General features: G+C 33.9%; 1 protein-coding gene across 1 annotated transcript in view; it reads left to right on the top strand.

The window, feature by feature from the left end:
* DMRT1 (doublesex and mab-3 related transcription factor 1) overlaps positions 1–16435 on the top strand; it is a 145451-nt gene that overhangs the window by 42057 nt on the left and 86959 nt on the right. The window lies entirely within an intron of this gene.

A 16435-nucleotide genomic window follows, 5' to 3' on the forward strand; every position in this document is an offset into this window, starting at 1 on the left:
CAGTTAATCTGTAACCTAGCATTTGGGGTGATTAATCTATTACTAAGAATAGAATCTGTCAAAGAATCTATTAAGAAAGAATCTGTTATTAAGATAGGAAATAAGACACATAAAAATCATAATGATGATCTGCAGTAGAATTTATTGGGGGGGAAAAGCAAGAGTAAAAATTATTGATTTCAGACAAAGCTAAAATAGATTTAATCAAAAGAGAAAAATAGGGAAACTACACTATATGTCAGCCATACAAATCAATAAGGTTTTAGATTATTTAAAATAACTAGATAGTATAAGGTTGGCATATTGCTGTGGTATATAGGAAATTATGAGTTCTTAGGTAGATTTAGAAAGATGAAAAGACTTAAACTTATGAAAGATCATGTTATCCATCTTCAGAGAAACAGACAAGAAACAGAAACAGACAGCAAGTATAGTATAGCCTCATGTAGATGTATATGAATGTATATGAGTACATATTGTATGATTATAGATATTTAGCGTTCTTGGGGGAGGCAGAGGAGAGAAAAAGAGGAAAACTAAAGTAAAATGTGCATAGCAGAGAACAAAAGGAAACCCACAAAAAAGGAGATAGACAGTGCTGAACATAGTGTGTAGTAATCACATAGACTGTCTTGAAATGAAAATTTATTGCTTCATATTTTGAATCTTCTTATGTTCCGCTATGCATATGGTAGTTTTTTTCTTTTGCTATTTTATATTTGTTTTAAATAAATAAATTTAATTTTTAAAAAAGGAAAATCTTTCCCTTTCTCAGAAGTCTTCTGTGGCCCTTATTATTTCTTGTAGTTTAAAATATAAACTCTACAATTTAGTATTTTCAGGCCCAATCGCACAGCCTTCTCAGTCTTGTTTCATACATTGTTGTCCCTTTTCTCACTTGTTATTCCAGCCAGAACTGGGGCTGTCTATTGATTTTGTCCTGTTTCCTTCTGCTGAGTTTGCACAACCCATCATTGCTGTGCTCACAAAGAGATTGAAAAGATGGATCTTTGAATAGTGATTCTATGCATACCGCTCAGGAGACCAAGGGTGTCTTGGATTAAGAAAAAAGTGCAATGAGACATATTCCTTTCTTTCCTATGATTGGGTTCTGCTTTTGGTTTCAGGCCCCTATCTATATCTTTCTAAGATGTTTCACCAAAGTTTTGCCAGCATTATTTGATTTACATTAGGACTTTTGATTCCCTTTTAGCTGTGATTCTAGTAAATTCTCTTGCCCTGATCCTTAGAAATCTCTGCCCTTACCCTTCTTTTATTGGTTACTCCTCTATGTAGGAACACCATTTTAGGAAGAGCTCCCAATCCAATATCCCTTTTTCTTGCTTTCTGTTCCCTGCTCCTCATCTTTAGGCACAGTTTACTGCTATTAAAATACGAATTACTTGAAGATATGTACTGTCTTACTTGTATTTGTATTTCTGAGACTTAGTCCAGGACCAAGTGTATTGTAAGTTCAATAAATGTTTTATCTAGCCTTGAACCTTTGTCAATAGACTGACAAATCTGACTTGCTCTCTTGGATCTCTTTTTGCTTCCTTCAGAGACATTGAAATGTTTTGTTTAGAACTTTTGTCTTTTGCTTCCCTTCAGAATCTGAGGAAATAATAGCTAGCATTAAAATTCACTCACAGAACCCCTGTTGCTTATTGGAGAAACCTTAGAAGTTCAAGAAATGGTTCTTTGGAGAAAGACTGATTTAGAAGAATGTCCATTAGTCAAAGAAGGACTCTTAAGGAGGATAAAAAAAATCATTTTGGAAGGGGACATGGAGGTCTAATTCTCTCATTTTTTACAGGTAATACCCTCAGTTTCCCAGAAGTTATTATTTGTTCAAGGTCATTTGTAAAATGAGAGGTTTACATTCAGTAGTCTCTGTATCCCTTTCTGAATTTAAAACCAAGATCCTAAATAACTCTTCTTGATGCAAAACAGAATTAAAATAAGGTATATTCAGTTGCCCTCCCTTCTTATTCCCAATACAGAGAGGTAGGTGGGGGAAACAGTAGATAGAACACTGTACTTGCAGTCAGAAAAAGCCAATTTCAAATTTAACCTTGGCCTCGGGCACTTCCTAGGTTTGTGACTCTTTCTGCCTTGGTTTCCTCATCTGTAAAAAGGGAATAATAATAGGACTTACCCCCCGAGGTTATGAGGATAAAATGAGATATTGTAAAGCATGTGTGCACATGCACACACCTGTAACTTGTAAATAAATAAATAAATAAAATTTGTGTATAAATATATATTTGCTCAAAAGTGATTAACATGTATATGTGCATAAATGTTATCATTATATATGACTTAAGTCCATGGATAATAAAAACAAATAAGTTTAGCATTTATTTTCAAATTTTCTGGCCCCCCCCAAAGATTTCTATTTCATTGTTTGTTTTTTTTAATCTACTTAATATATACTGGTTTAAAGATTAGAATTTTATCTCCTCTCTGTTACTATTCTCTTTTTTGGGTAGAAATACTATTAGATAGTGATATAACTAAAAGGAAAAGAGAGGAAGGAGGAAAGGACTTGATACTTGATAGAGTCTTTCTGACTTAATTGAAAGTTGTTTTATTTTTCTTTACCTTAAGAGTGGGTGGGCTTCAAGAAATGATTCTGAAAGTGGAATGTTAATGTATTTCTTTTTTACTGTGTTCCAAACACCAAGTATATCAATAGAAAAATCAAGGTATTTCCTGATCTCAAATCATTCACACTCTAATTGACAAAGACAAGACATAAAAGACACTGCTATCCATCCCCAGTTCATGACCGTAAGGGCTGGGTAGTACTTAGTTTTTAGGTTTTGTTCTGGAAGGTTACAGGGCAAATGAGAAGTCCTCAGGCAAGAGAAATGTTCTTTACTCAGAATATAATGGGGTAAAGTATTAGAGAAGCTAATTTCCTTTGGAAGTGGGCATCAGCATCCAATTGACATTGGACATCCTATAAAATTTATAGGAGATGGGTGGTGGGTATTGAGAGGTTAGTTTGGAGACAGGAAAAATTTGTGACTCCCTGAATGCAGTGGTGGAAAATGGTAGTACTGCTCTGTCTTCTGGTGTCCATTGGTTGACTGGAATAGGGGAGAAAGTCCCCAGCTTCTTGAGTTAGTAGCTGCTGCTCTTGGTAGTCTTAAGAACAGGCCTTCCAGTGATAGGCTGATTACAAGAAAGGGGGTAGGTGATTTGGAATTCACCTGACTAAGTTAATATAATGTATGTTCCCAGAGTGTACTTATAATAAATCATGCTTTACCTGTTAGGCAGTTTACTGGCAGCTTTTGTCCATGCATTCAAAAGCAGTAAAGGTCAAAAAAGCTTCCTTCACAAATGTGATAAGATGGTGCAGTGAGCTATGACGGCATAAAGTCCTAGAGGTCATAGACCAGAGGAGAAATAATTATGCATGGTAATGGGTAATTACAGATAATGGCCTTTTGAGGGGTGGCAGAAAATACACAGCCCCACAGTCTTACTTAGAATGAACATTGAATAGCACATTAACTTTATGACAAGCTAAAAGTTCAGCACTGGAACAACAGCAGCCAAAAAAATAAAATTCCTTTTTTTTGCTTAAGGGGAAAAACTGTAGAACTCTACCTTCTCAACAGCAGAACTGTACAATAGGAAAAAAAACAGGAGAGGAGGAAAATATTAAAATGTGTGCTTGTGTGAAGTTATCAGCAATATCCACCATTCTGCTTTTGAATGTACATTAAAAATATAAAGATGGGGTACTTAGGTTGGATTTGTATTTGACATTTACAGTAGCTCTGTCCTGATTGTCTGGTGAGAAAAACATATTGTTCTCACATTTTCTGATTATGACTTAGGGAGTGATGTCATACTAACTTCCTTCTAGGCTACTGTTTGAACTCAGAGAAGGGGCCAGCAATTGAATCAGCCTAATTTAGCAGTAAAACTAGGGATCCAGTCCATTTTCATGATCACCTGATCTGGGAAAGACTGTAAGGTCAAGTCTGACCTTTGGCTATGCTCAAAGTGCAAATTTGAATCTGGATTATTTATCTATCTTTTGCTGAATGATAGATCTTTTCTTTGGGGAGGCAAGTTAGTTTTGCTTTGATAATATCCTTTGCCTAACAGAAAATCCTCAGGATTTAAGGATAAGGACAATTTATATGATGTTGGCTACTTAAATGCTCCCTTTGGAGGAGGCAGTTTCATTCCTTGGGAGTTCCTTCTCACAATGAGCTAACAGATCCAGTTCCTAGCCCTATATCCTTTCCTAAATATTCACCTCTGATTACTTAAGTTTAGATGCTTACATGAGGCTGCTTTTGTCATGGTAAAGCAGAAAATGCAGCCTTCCTGGCCACCAAAATTTGTTACATCCAGAATATTTTTCCTTTGTATGCAAAAACCAAACCCTGCTATAATAAGATTATTGAGCTAGAGGTAGAACTGGAAATAGAAGAACAGGGATGCCTGTCAGCCAGGGAATGGTTAAGCAAATCACAATTTGGTACATGATTGTGGTGGAATGCTTGTGCTATAAAAAATGATGAGCTCAGTGATCTTAAAAAAACATGGATAAACTTACATGAAACAATGAAGAGCAAAATGAGCAAAACCAAGAGAACATTGTATGTATACAGTAACAAACAGCAATATTATTTTAAGAACATCTTTGAACAAATAAGTGATTTTAATTACCATAAATACCCAAATTAACTACAAAGGACATTTGAAGGAAGATACTATCTGTATCAAGAGAAAGAACTGAGAAATAGAAGTATATGAAAAATAATTTTTATACACACACATTTGTGTCCAATGGCAATTGTTTCTAGAGTGGGGGAGAGGGAAGAAAAAATGAAAAAAATTTACATGATGTATTTGTATACATATAAAAGGAATAGAAAGTTGTACATAATTGATATGCAGTTTCATGTGCAATTATTGTTTATTATTCTATATTACAAGAAAATTTTATTCCATAAATTAAAATTTAAATAAAAATTTAAAATAGACTTAGTAATGTTACTCTCTCATTTTTCAGATGAGGAAACTGAGTCCAGAGAAGTTACATGGCTTGCTCAACATTACACAATTCATCAAGCTTTAAATATAGACCATAAACTGTTAATTACTGGGAAGCTCCAAAGAAAGATAGAAATAGAGTACCTACCCTCAAGGAGCTCATATTCTAATGAGGGAGATAAATAAGCAAAAAATCAGAAATTCAACATGTAAAGACAAATATACCGCATATAATATAGCACAATACAATATATAAGAATTGTAAATAACATGGAATATAATGTAGTTATTAAAGAGCATATAATTACATATTATGGTATCCATTTAATATATTACAAGGAAGGCTCCCTACAGAAGGTAGGATTTGATCTAGTTGGGTTTTTTTATATAGCTTTTTATTTACAAAATATATGCATGGGTAATTTTTCAGCATTGACAGTTGCAAAACCTTTTGTTCCAACTTTTCCCCTCCTTTCCCCCACCCCTTCCCCTAGATGGCAGGTTGACCAATACATGTTAAATATGTTAAAGTATAAGTTAAATACAATATACATATACATATCCAACAGATATTTTGCTGTACAAAAAGAATCAGACTTTGAAATGGTGTATAATTACCCTGTGAAGGAAATAAAAAATGCAGGTGGACAAAAATACAGGGATTGGGAATTCTATGTGGTGGTTCATAGTCATCTCCCACAGTTCTTTTGCTGGATGTAGCTGGTTCAGTTCATTACTGCTCTATTGAAACTGAGTTGGTTCATCTCATTGAAGAGGGCCATGTTGATCTAATTGTTAACAGAAGACAGAGATGCCAGGAAGTGGACATTGGAGATATCCAAACCTGGAACTCAATGTCTAATGAGGGAGTTGGACTAAATTATACCTTTGTGATCATTCCTAGTTTTAGTTAGATATTTAATATTTTGAATCTGTTATGTTTACATTATTGAAAGAGGTAGTGGGGAGATAGAAAGGTAAATAAGAAATAATACCATTTTTTTTTCAGGCATTTGCTCACTTGACTTTTTCAGGTCTCAATTTTCTTATCTATAAATAAAAGGGTTAGACTAGGCTTTCCAGCTTTAAATTTGTGATCCTCTCTCCTCCTTCCTTTTGGCAGAGAAGGGCAGACTAGTAGATGCAGAATGAAGCATATATTATCAGATGTGATCAGTGTATTAATTTTTGCTTAACTATAATTTCTCTTATAATAAAAAGTTGAGTTCTACTGGGGCTTGAGAGTGATAGCTAGTTATTGGAAAGTTGCAAAGATTTAAAAGAAAATCATTAATTCATTTTTTAATGTTTTTTTTTAATTTAAAAAAATTTTTTTTAAAAAAAGTGTTGCCCAAATTTGCAAATGATCATGATAGATTATTTCTTCAATTCTGATCTTTTCTCATTCTCCATATGTAGTGCCCATCCAAGATAATATGTATTTGGGAATTACTTGAATGACCTAATTATCTAATTGTAAAATGGGCAGAATGCATTATTTTTATGCCTCATGTTTCATATGTCTCATTATTTTTTTATATCTCATGTCTCTATCACTAGAGCATAGTCAACATAATAGGTTGCACACATGAATCCATATGAACTTTGCATAGGATGTTGCCAGTGCCAGTGGTGGATGTCTTCATTGGACATTTTTTCTGTAATATGTGCATGGCAGACATCTTGACAGAGAGATTTTTAAGATTGTGATTTATGATAGTACATCAATTTCCTTTTTAAAATCAAGAAAACACAAACTGAGGAATTTTGTATTCTGCTACTGCTGAGTTAACGAAATAAGTAGGTCAGATGAACAGCTGAAAATAGGTATTTAGGAAATCTTGAATTTTCCTTTCTATCATTTCATCACTTACCTTAGATACTTTTATAGACCACCATGATAACTATTTTATATTCAAATATTATGATCTGTGTGGGCACAATGTCTGCTACATGGTTAGCACAATAAATGCTCATTGATTGCCTTACTCTTGTTCAAGTCGTCTGATAAATTTGCCATTGGGAGGCTACCCCATGTTTCTGATATCTTCCTCACTTTCTCTTATCACTCTAAGGAGATCAGCAGGTCACAAAGGTTATCCTTTGGTTTTCTTCTTGCTCTCAAAGCAGTTGATTAATACATTTTCTTTCTGACATGCTAAATTCTTTAGTCTGGCTCTCCATAATTCCTTATTTGTAATATTTCTAAGTCTTTCCCTACTCACTGTGCATCTCTTCATTGTTCCCTGAGTGATGCTCGGGAGCCTGTAGTTTTTCTTGAATTTCAATCATAGAACAATTATTAGATTTATAAAGATGCTGCAAGTATATACAAATATATATTTATATGAAAGGGGCAGCTAGGTGACACCAGGGATCTAGAATCAGGAAGATTCAAAGCCAGTCTCAGATAATTAAACTAGCCTGTGACCCTAGGCAAGGGCACTTAACTCTGTTTGCCTCAATTTCCTCATCTGTAAATTAGCTAGAGAAGGAAATGGCAAATCACTCCAGTATCTCTGCCAGAAAACTATTTGCAGTCATTAAGAATTGGGCACAACTTAAAATAACAACAACAAATATTTCTATGTACTATTGAACAAATGGTATGTTTTATAGAGAAGAGAGAGGTATATGTGTTCAGAGTCAATAATGCCTTCTCAGTTGATTTTGTTACTCTTACTATTACATGGATATTACCATCCCTAATCTTAATATTTTCCATTATTTTGATGCACAAGGAGAGGAGGAGGAATCAATATGTATCTTTTCCCCAGTGACATTTCTTGAGCATAATCTTTGAACTGTTCTTTCATATTTCTGAGTCATCTCATTGGAAAGGAGAATATATCAAAGACATCTTACCATGTTGTTATTGCATTTTATCTGACTCTGGCTTCCTTATATTCTCATTTCTCTATAGTTTTTCCTAGTTATTAGTCTCCCATCTTAATGTATACCTTGGGACCAATGTATTTTATTTTCTTCTATTATTCAAGCAGCAGGAAGGAGGAGGAGAAAATATTCTGTCACTCCCTACATATAATTTTCTTGGTTTAGGCTTCTGAGATGCATGAGGGAAAAGTTGGGAGGAGTTTTATGGAAACTCGAATGTTATAGAAAATATTCTTTTATGGACATGAAATCTAGAAATTGTATTTTTATAACTACTACTGAATTTTCCCCTTCTCTATATCATGCATTTTCTCCCTCCCCAACAGTCACACTGTCTCTTTCTGTCTGTATCTGTCTGTTACATCTTTTTCCCTCTCTCCCTCTCTCCTACTTTCTCTCTCTTCCCCCATCCTTCTTCCCTCCTTTCTGTGCTTTCAGCCTCCTTTTCCCCCTCTCCTCTTTCCTTTTTCCTCTCTGTCTTTCTCTCTCCCCTCCTTTCTCCCTTTTTCCTTTTCTTCTGTCCTTCCCTCCCTCCTTTATTCTCTTTGCCTCTCTTCATATCTCCCTCAGAGTTAGAAGCAGCACTCATAGGCCTGGCTCCTTTGATAGTCTGTCTAGAATCTTTGTCCTGAGTTCTAAGCTAGGCTAATTCACCCCTTCTTAAACAGTCTTCTACCCCCATCAGAGGCTCCAGCACCAGAAGTGCTGGACTTAGTGGGGACATTTGGTCTACTTTAGTCCTACTGCAACTTAGAACTCCCAGCCTTCTAAGGGATTAAGAGTGTGTACCATTCACACCTTTACCTTCTATGCTATAGTAAATATTAATACTTAATTTAATTTTGTATTGTAATTTATACAAATACAAATTTTGTTTACATTTGTAATTTTGTAAATGGAAGTACTTCTCTCACTAATATACATCACAGCTCTTCTGCAACTTGAGAATTGGTCTTTGGGAGTTACTGTTATAAAAGCTATTACACCAAGAACAATGGTGGGGAATCTTTCTCTTGAGGGTTAACTAGCCTGGTTTCTGGACAATAACATGTAATTCATCACCTGTTTGGTATGACCTCATCTCTTCCTCTCATACATCAAACCAGTTGGCTGATTTTGCTGTTTCTACTTCCATGACATCTTTTACAATTAGACCTTTTCTGTCTAGCCTTTGTTCAGGCTTTCTTCACTTTTCTTCTAGTCTTATCATTGTGTCTCCCTAACTGTTCATTTTGCTTGGATTCTCTTCACTGCACAAATTGGGAATAGCAAGGTAGTACAGTAGATTAAGGAAGACCTTACTTCTAATCTAGCTACTGACATTTACTATGTGCTCGTGGGCATGTCACTTAACCTGTTTTCTTCAGTTTCTTCTACTGTAATGTGGGGATAATAATAGCACCTGGCTTACTAGGTTGTTCAGATTAAATGAGACCATATTTGCAAAGTGTCTGGCACATAGTAAGCACTTAATAAAATGCTTATTTCCTTCCCACTCTAATCCATCTTTCACAAAGCTGCCAAAGTGATTTTTCTTAAATGTGGATCCTATCATGTCACTCCCCTCCTCATTATACTCCAATGGCTCCCTATTGCTTCTAGAATTAAATAAATTTGTGCTTAGCTTTTTTTTTTTTTTTGGGTAAACCATTAAATACAATTTAATGTGAATTACAATTACAACTCAACTAATGCCTTCTTCCAGTTTTTTCCTCAGTAGTATTTTGTGTTTCTAAATATATGTAAAGATAATTTTCAGCATTCATTTTTGCAAGACTATATGTTCTTCTCCCTTCCTCAAGGTAGCAAGCAATCTGATATAGCTTAAATATGTCCAATTCTTTTAATCATATTTCCATATTTGTCATATTGTACAAGGAAAACCAGTCCAAAAGGGAAAAAACTGCAAGAAAGAAAAAAGCAAACAAAAAAGGTGTATGTGAAATAGTCTCCATAGTTCTCTCTCTGCATACAGGTAGCATTTTTCATACCAAGTCTATTGGAATTTTCTTTAATCACTGACTTACTGAGAAGAGCCAAGTCCATCACAGTTGATTATCACATTATCTTGTTACTGTGTACAATGTTCTCCTGGTTCTGCTCACTTCACTCAGCATCAGTTCATGTAAGTCTTTCGAGGCTTTTACATTCCTTATAGAATAGTAATATTCTATGACATTCATATACCATAACTTATTTAGCCATTCCCCAGCTGATGGGTATGCACTCAATTTCCAGTTCCTTGCCACTACAAAAAGAGCTGCTATAAACATTTTTGCACATGTGTATCCCTTTTCTTCTTGTGTTTTAGCTTTTAAAGTTCTTTGCAACTTGGCTGCAAACTTCCAGTTTATCCAACAGAATTTTTCTGTTTTCAGTAAAAGTCTCTGGTGTCTCCTTGTGATGGGGATCTCAAAGGGTTCTCAAAGACTGTATACAGGTTATTTTAGGATTACTTTGCAGATTGTTCAGTAGTGGCTCATACATTCAGAAGTGGAAAATATTTTTTTTTTACTTATTGTTACAAGTGAGGACTAAATGATGATTGTAAATTATATCCAGCAATGGCCATGATATAAAAACAAAAGGCATTAAAATTTGCTATATACAATTGCTTATTTGCAAAACCCCATATGACATGAAGCTTTATTTTCCCTCTATTTTTCTTTTTTTAGGAAATTTTAATAGTTTTATTTTTTCCAAATATATGCAAAGATAGTTTTCAACATTCACCTTTACAAAACCTTGTGTTCCAAATTTTTCTCCCTCTCCTTCCCTTATCCCTTCCCCAACCAGTAAGCAATCCTATAAAGGTTAAGCGTGTAATTTTTCTAGACATATTTTCATGTTCATCATGTTGAGCAAAACAAAAATAAGATCAAAAGGGAAAAACACAAGAAAAAATAAGCAAATAACTCCCAAAATTGAAAATATTATGCTTTGATCCATATTCAGTCTCTAAAGTTCTCTCTCGATGTAAATGACACTTTGCATCACAAATCTATTAGAATTTTCCTCTTTTATGATCTCTTGGGGATACAGACCCAGTAGTGACACTGCTGGATCAAAGAGTTTGCAGCCTTTTAGACTTTTGGGCTAAAATAGATTTTCAATAGGGAAATAATGTGGAAGAGTGAACAACATAATTAAGCCAGAGAACTTAAATATCTTTTCTGCCTATGGGCAGGTCACTTATCCCTTCCTGAATCTCATTTTCCTTGAACTACTGATCTCTGAGGTTCTGTCAAATTTAAATCTATGCTTCTATAACTAGAATGAGCCTCTTTTGAGTCCCTTCCAGCTCTGAAATGGTCCTGTAACTTAATTTTGTAAGTGAGTACATTTTGTGTCTCATTACCAAGTTGACTTTCAGTTAATGAACTTTTTGGCCACAAATCTTCAGAGGCAAGCTACTATGAAGAGATAAAGGGCTTTCTTAGTCTGCATTTGTGGAGGTAATCCTCACCATGATGAAATTACAGTAAAATGTGTGTATTTCATCTAGTCTCTCTTCCCTTGAAAATGTATGTTCTTTTGAAATATCTAGATTTTATGTATCTGTTTTTGGGCGCCCTCTCAAATTGAGGATACAGTATTGTACCCAGATAGAAATAGGCAGAACCAGAAACCCACTTAACCAATAGAGACCGTGGTATAAAGAAGAGTCTTTTCATTACAATGGAACACTCACTCCCACCATAGGCATTTAATTATTCCCTTATTAACTACCATGAGTGAGATGCATCTAAATATGTATTTCCTCTTTCTCCTAACTAATGAGCTATTTCTTCTTTAACAAAGATGTTAACATAAAGGAGGGTAAAATGTTTGAGCACCAATTAAAAAAACATTCATGTCCAAGAATGTATGCCATATTCCATACCCATGATCGTCAATCTCTGTAGAGAGGAGATAATGTTACATTTTCTCATCTCCAGGGCCAATATAGCATTTCAGAGGATTTTTTTTGTTTGCATTGTTGTAATTGAAGTGTATATTATTTCCTTAATTTCTACTTTATTGTGAATAAATTCATATAAATCTTCCTATACTTCTCTGAGTTCTCTATATTAATTATTCTCTATGGAATTAGTATTACTCCATTTTATTTATGTACCATTTTAACTCAGTCAATGGGTACCTCCTAGGTTTTATAGTACTAAAAACTATACTACACTGAAAGTTCATCAATTAGTTTTCCATGACTCTTGTTTACCTTTGGACAACTAAAAGTGAGTAAGAGAGAGAAGGGGACATGGGAACAGACCAGCATATTGGACATTTTTCCTGTAAAATAAAATAAACTTATTTTTATTTACATCTTTTAGAATTGTATCATTTGGTAGATGAGGCTAGAGGTCTGATTTTAAGGAATTCAATAGGTACATTTGACAGTGTTCCCAAGATGTGCTACTGCTAGAATCTGTTTTGGAGGGAGGAAAAAAAAAACACAAACCAACCAACCACATACCTTAAAATGAATTACTGGTTAACTGCTATTAATATGCCATAGACCTGAAAACTAGCGTACAGTACTGAAAGATCAATAATGATATTTCTCATGTGTAGATATTGATCTTTCATGACTGAGTGAATCATATTTCACCCTGTATATATTAGTAGAGGGGAAAAAAGTAGCAGGTATTGAGTGCCTAACCTAAAACCTAAAAAGTTTACTGAGTAAATTTTTGAGTACTAATATTAGGTTATCAAGTATTAAAGTCTGTCATTGCTTCTGCCTAATTCTGAGGAAGAATAGGGGAAGATTATGTTACTTTCTGAGTTCATTGGCCTATAGAATAAAAGGATTTCTATAATACCCCACCCTCTGCTTCATTCATTTCTAGTTTTGGCTTATTGCTATCAGTAGTTGTTTTTGTTTTCTTCCTTTGATACAAATTGGTTTGGTAACAACAATGAGAATATTTAATGTATTTAGCTTTATTTTCCCAACTGAAAGTTCTAAAATATCTATGAATGATAATTCTGAAAGTAATGATTTATGTAGGAAAGGCTTTGTATTTTTCTATGGACCAAGACTTGGTATTCTTGGGGAGTTTTGTTGTTTTTTTGTTAGTTTGCTTTTTGTTTCCTTAAATGTGGAGTTATATTGCTAACTTAGATCCTAGAACATAATAAAATGGAATTCAGCTTGTAGATTTCCTACATGTTTACAATAGTTGCTCTTTTAATATAGTTAGGAAGACTTCAATTTCCATGAGTTCACATCCAGTCTCAGACACTTATGATCCCAGGCAAGTCACTTAACTCTGTTTGTCAGTTTCCTCATCTGTAAAATGAGCTGGAGAAGGAAATGACAAATCACTCAATTATTTTACCAAGAAAACCCCCAAATGGGCTTTTATGGTAACTCATATCTGTCCCTTCCTTTCCATTCCTCTTGCTTTCACTTTAGTGTATAAGGATTTTTGTTTATTTTTTAACCTAACCACATGCCTGGCCTATTTTTTTCCTGAGTATCTCCAGATTAGCTATTTTACAGCATCCCTGGACTGTCATCTCCCTGTGTATTTAGAATCTATCATTGAATCACACTGAATCCAGGATAATGTTCTGATTGCACTTGGAATTCAAAACCTTTTACAGTTTGATTGCATTTTTTTTTATTCTCCCTTAATTTCATTTGTCTTGTTTTCTTCATTGCCATGTAAGCATATCTTATTTTTGCCACAGTGACCTTTGGATTTAACTTTGTGTAAATGGTCTTAAAAGAAAAAAACTTTCTAAACAGGAAAACTGCATATGTGTGGTGTATTTTGGTTAAAACAATTATTTTTCCCTCTTTTAATGGTCAAATTTGGTGATACTAGATATTAATTGTTAAAGTTGATAAATTAAGAAAAAACCCACTTACCAAAATAATGAAGATAATTTATTCTACAATGCATTTCATTATTTTCTTAAAAATGCATTTATTTATATTCCATGGGATTGCTAAATTTATTTCTAACCTGACATATGAATTGATCTTTTCTGCCATGCCTGTAATGCCTTTCCTCCTTTTTGCTTATTAAAAGTTCTAGCCAAAGTACAGTGCCATTTAAATAAAATCCATATTATTTCCCCCTGAAACCTTCATGACCACCATAGTTGCTTTCTGAAATCTTATGTTCCTTTCCCCTCAATCATTCACGGTACTTATATACTGCCATCTATGACATCTATGACAGTTTTCTGTATACATTTCATTTCCCATAGCTAGATAATGAATTTCTGGAAGGCAAGGAGTATATTGTTTACTATGCTCCATAACACCTAGTAGAACATATTACATACAATAGGCACTGAGTGAATGCTTTTTTGTGAATGAATAAAGGAAATCTATTTACAATAAAACATTTCAAGGTTTTATATATACATAGACATTTATGTGTATGCATGATTATATTTGTTTATTGTATATTGGGCAATATATATTGAGCTGCTAAATGGCACAATGGATAATATGCTGGGTCTAGAGTCATGAAGGGCTCATCTTAAGTTCAAATCTGTCCTCAGACACTAGTTATATGCCTCTGGAGAAGTCTTTAACTCTGTTTTGCCTCAGCTTATTCATCTGTAAAATGAGCTGAAGAAGGAAATGGCAAACTCCCTAGTATTTTTGCAAAGGAAACACCAAATGGGATCATGAAGAGTTGGACATGACTGAAAAATGACTAAACAATAAAAATATACCTACATATACATAATATATGTGTATTTTTGTATTGTTACCTGTTTTTTTGAATTATTCACAACTGGGTTTTCCATTCATTAGTGAGAATAATTGGGACTTGGTTACATATTATAGAGAGGGATTTGAGGGCAGGAGAAGATGAAAAGATTGAAGTGGAGCAACTACATATTTACAACTATAATATTTGCAAATTATTGTATTATTTATTATTTATTAATAATATAAGTTGTAAATAATTTAAATAATATTTACAACATATATACAATACCATATAAATGTGTGAATGTGATGTGTGAATAAGGCAATGGATTGATTTAGGTACCAAAGTAACTCTAGTTATTTACCTAGAACCAATTTGGTAGATACTATTTATTAAATCAGGAGAGTTAGATGAAAAAATGTTAGAAGTGGTCTTAGTTAACATTTAGATTTGCTGACAAAGGATGGTTTCAGAAGTATCTCGTTATTTTTATTTCACAGTTGTGATCACTTTTCCATGGAGACTTGATCCTTCATAATTAAAAATAACATGAAACAGCCACTTTTAAAATAAGGGGCTAGGAGTCTTAGCAGTTATCTTTTTGAATGTCTAAAATACCATATGTTTTAGGCATGTTCATTTTCCCCAGAGGTATAAAATAGTTGGATTTCTGATATTGTCAAGAATTTTATTCTACTGTTTATTTTAAAAATGGAACAAAGTAGATCATGATTGCTGACAGTGCTTAGGAACTTCAGTTCTTATCTCTGATACTTTCTAGCTGTGTGACAATGGGCAGGACAAAATCTCTCTGAGCTTTAGTCCTTCATTTGTAAAATGACAGTACATTATACTATACTATACACAATACATGCACTATAGTGTATGTCACTTGGGAATGTTTTATGGATCAAATCATATTATATGTGTAAAGCTCTTTTTGCACACTTTAAATGTAGTGTGTATATGTCAGCTATTGTTATTTAACGATATATGAAGCAAATATTTTGGGAAATGGGGAATAGGAAATTTAGAAAATAGGTTAAGGGAAAAGTGATAGGGGTGCACATTCAGATGCTGTCAAATAATTTCTTTGAGTTTATGTAGTCTTTTGTTTATTGCTTGTGGAAGAATTTGTAGACGTTGCTTATTTATCCTTAAGAATTACTCCTGTTCTTTTTTTATTGGTAAATTGAGTCAGAACTGAAGCTAATGTGATTGGTGCCATGAATAAAAGTGTGAGGAGAAATGTGAATCAAGAATACAGTTCTTTGCCTTTCACATTCTAGTGTTAACTTTTACCTGATAACTTGGTTAATATTTAAATGAATGATTACAACTCTCAAAGGGCAATGAAGTCTTATTGGTGTATATTTCTTAATAAGAATTAAAAATGGGCAACTGAAAGAAGATGTGTTTGCATTTAATTGTCAAAAGAGGAAAGTAATCTATTGAGGGAGTCAGGAGAAGGTAGACTTTCCCTTAAGAGAGGCTATGAAACTCTTTGTATTTCCACAAGGGGACAAAATGAAATAATCAGTTCATATACTGAAAGGAGCTGGAGACAGGAGGATGCAGATAATGAAATTGTAATTTCTTTCCTCATTAACTGGAGAAAGGAAAAAAGTACAGATGAAATCTGGAAAGGGTTTAGTAATGTGCTTGCAGAGAATTTACTGGGGCTGATCAATCCAAATTCAGGTAGTACATAAAAATTGATTGGTGTTTTTTACATATATATATATCCCTCAAAAGGATAAGACTGAGAAAGTTGACAGATTGCCCTGTTTGTGGCCTCATTATTTGATGACAGGAAATTGCATACACAGTTTAACCTA

The sequence above is a fragment of the Sarcophilus harrisii genome, chromosome 1 (assembly GCF_902635505.1).
Source record: "Sarcophilus harrisii chromosome 1, mSarHar1.11, whole genome shotgun sequence".
Taxonomy (NCBI): domain Eukaryota; kingdom Metazoa; phylum Chordata; class Mammalia; order Dasyuromorphia; family Dasyuridae; genus Sarcophilus; species Sarcophilus harrisii.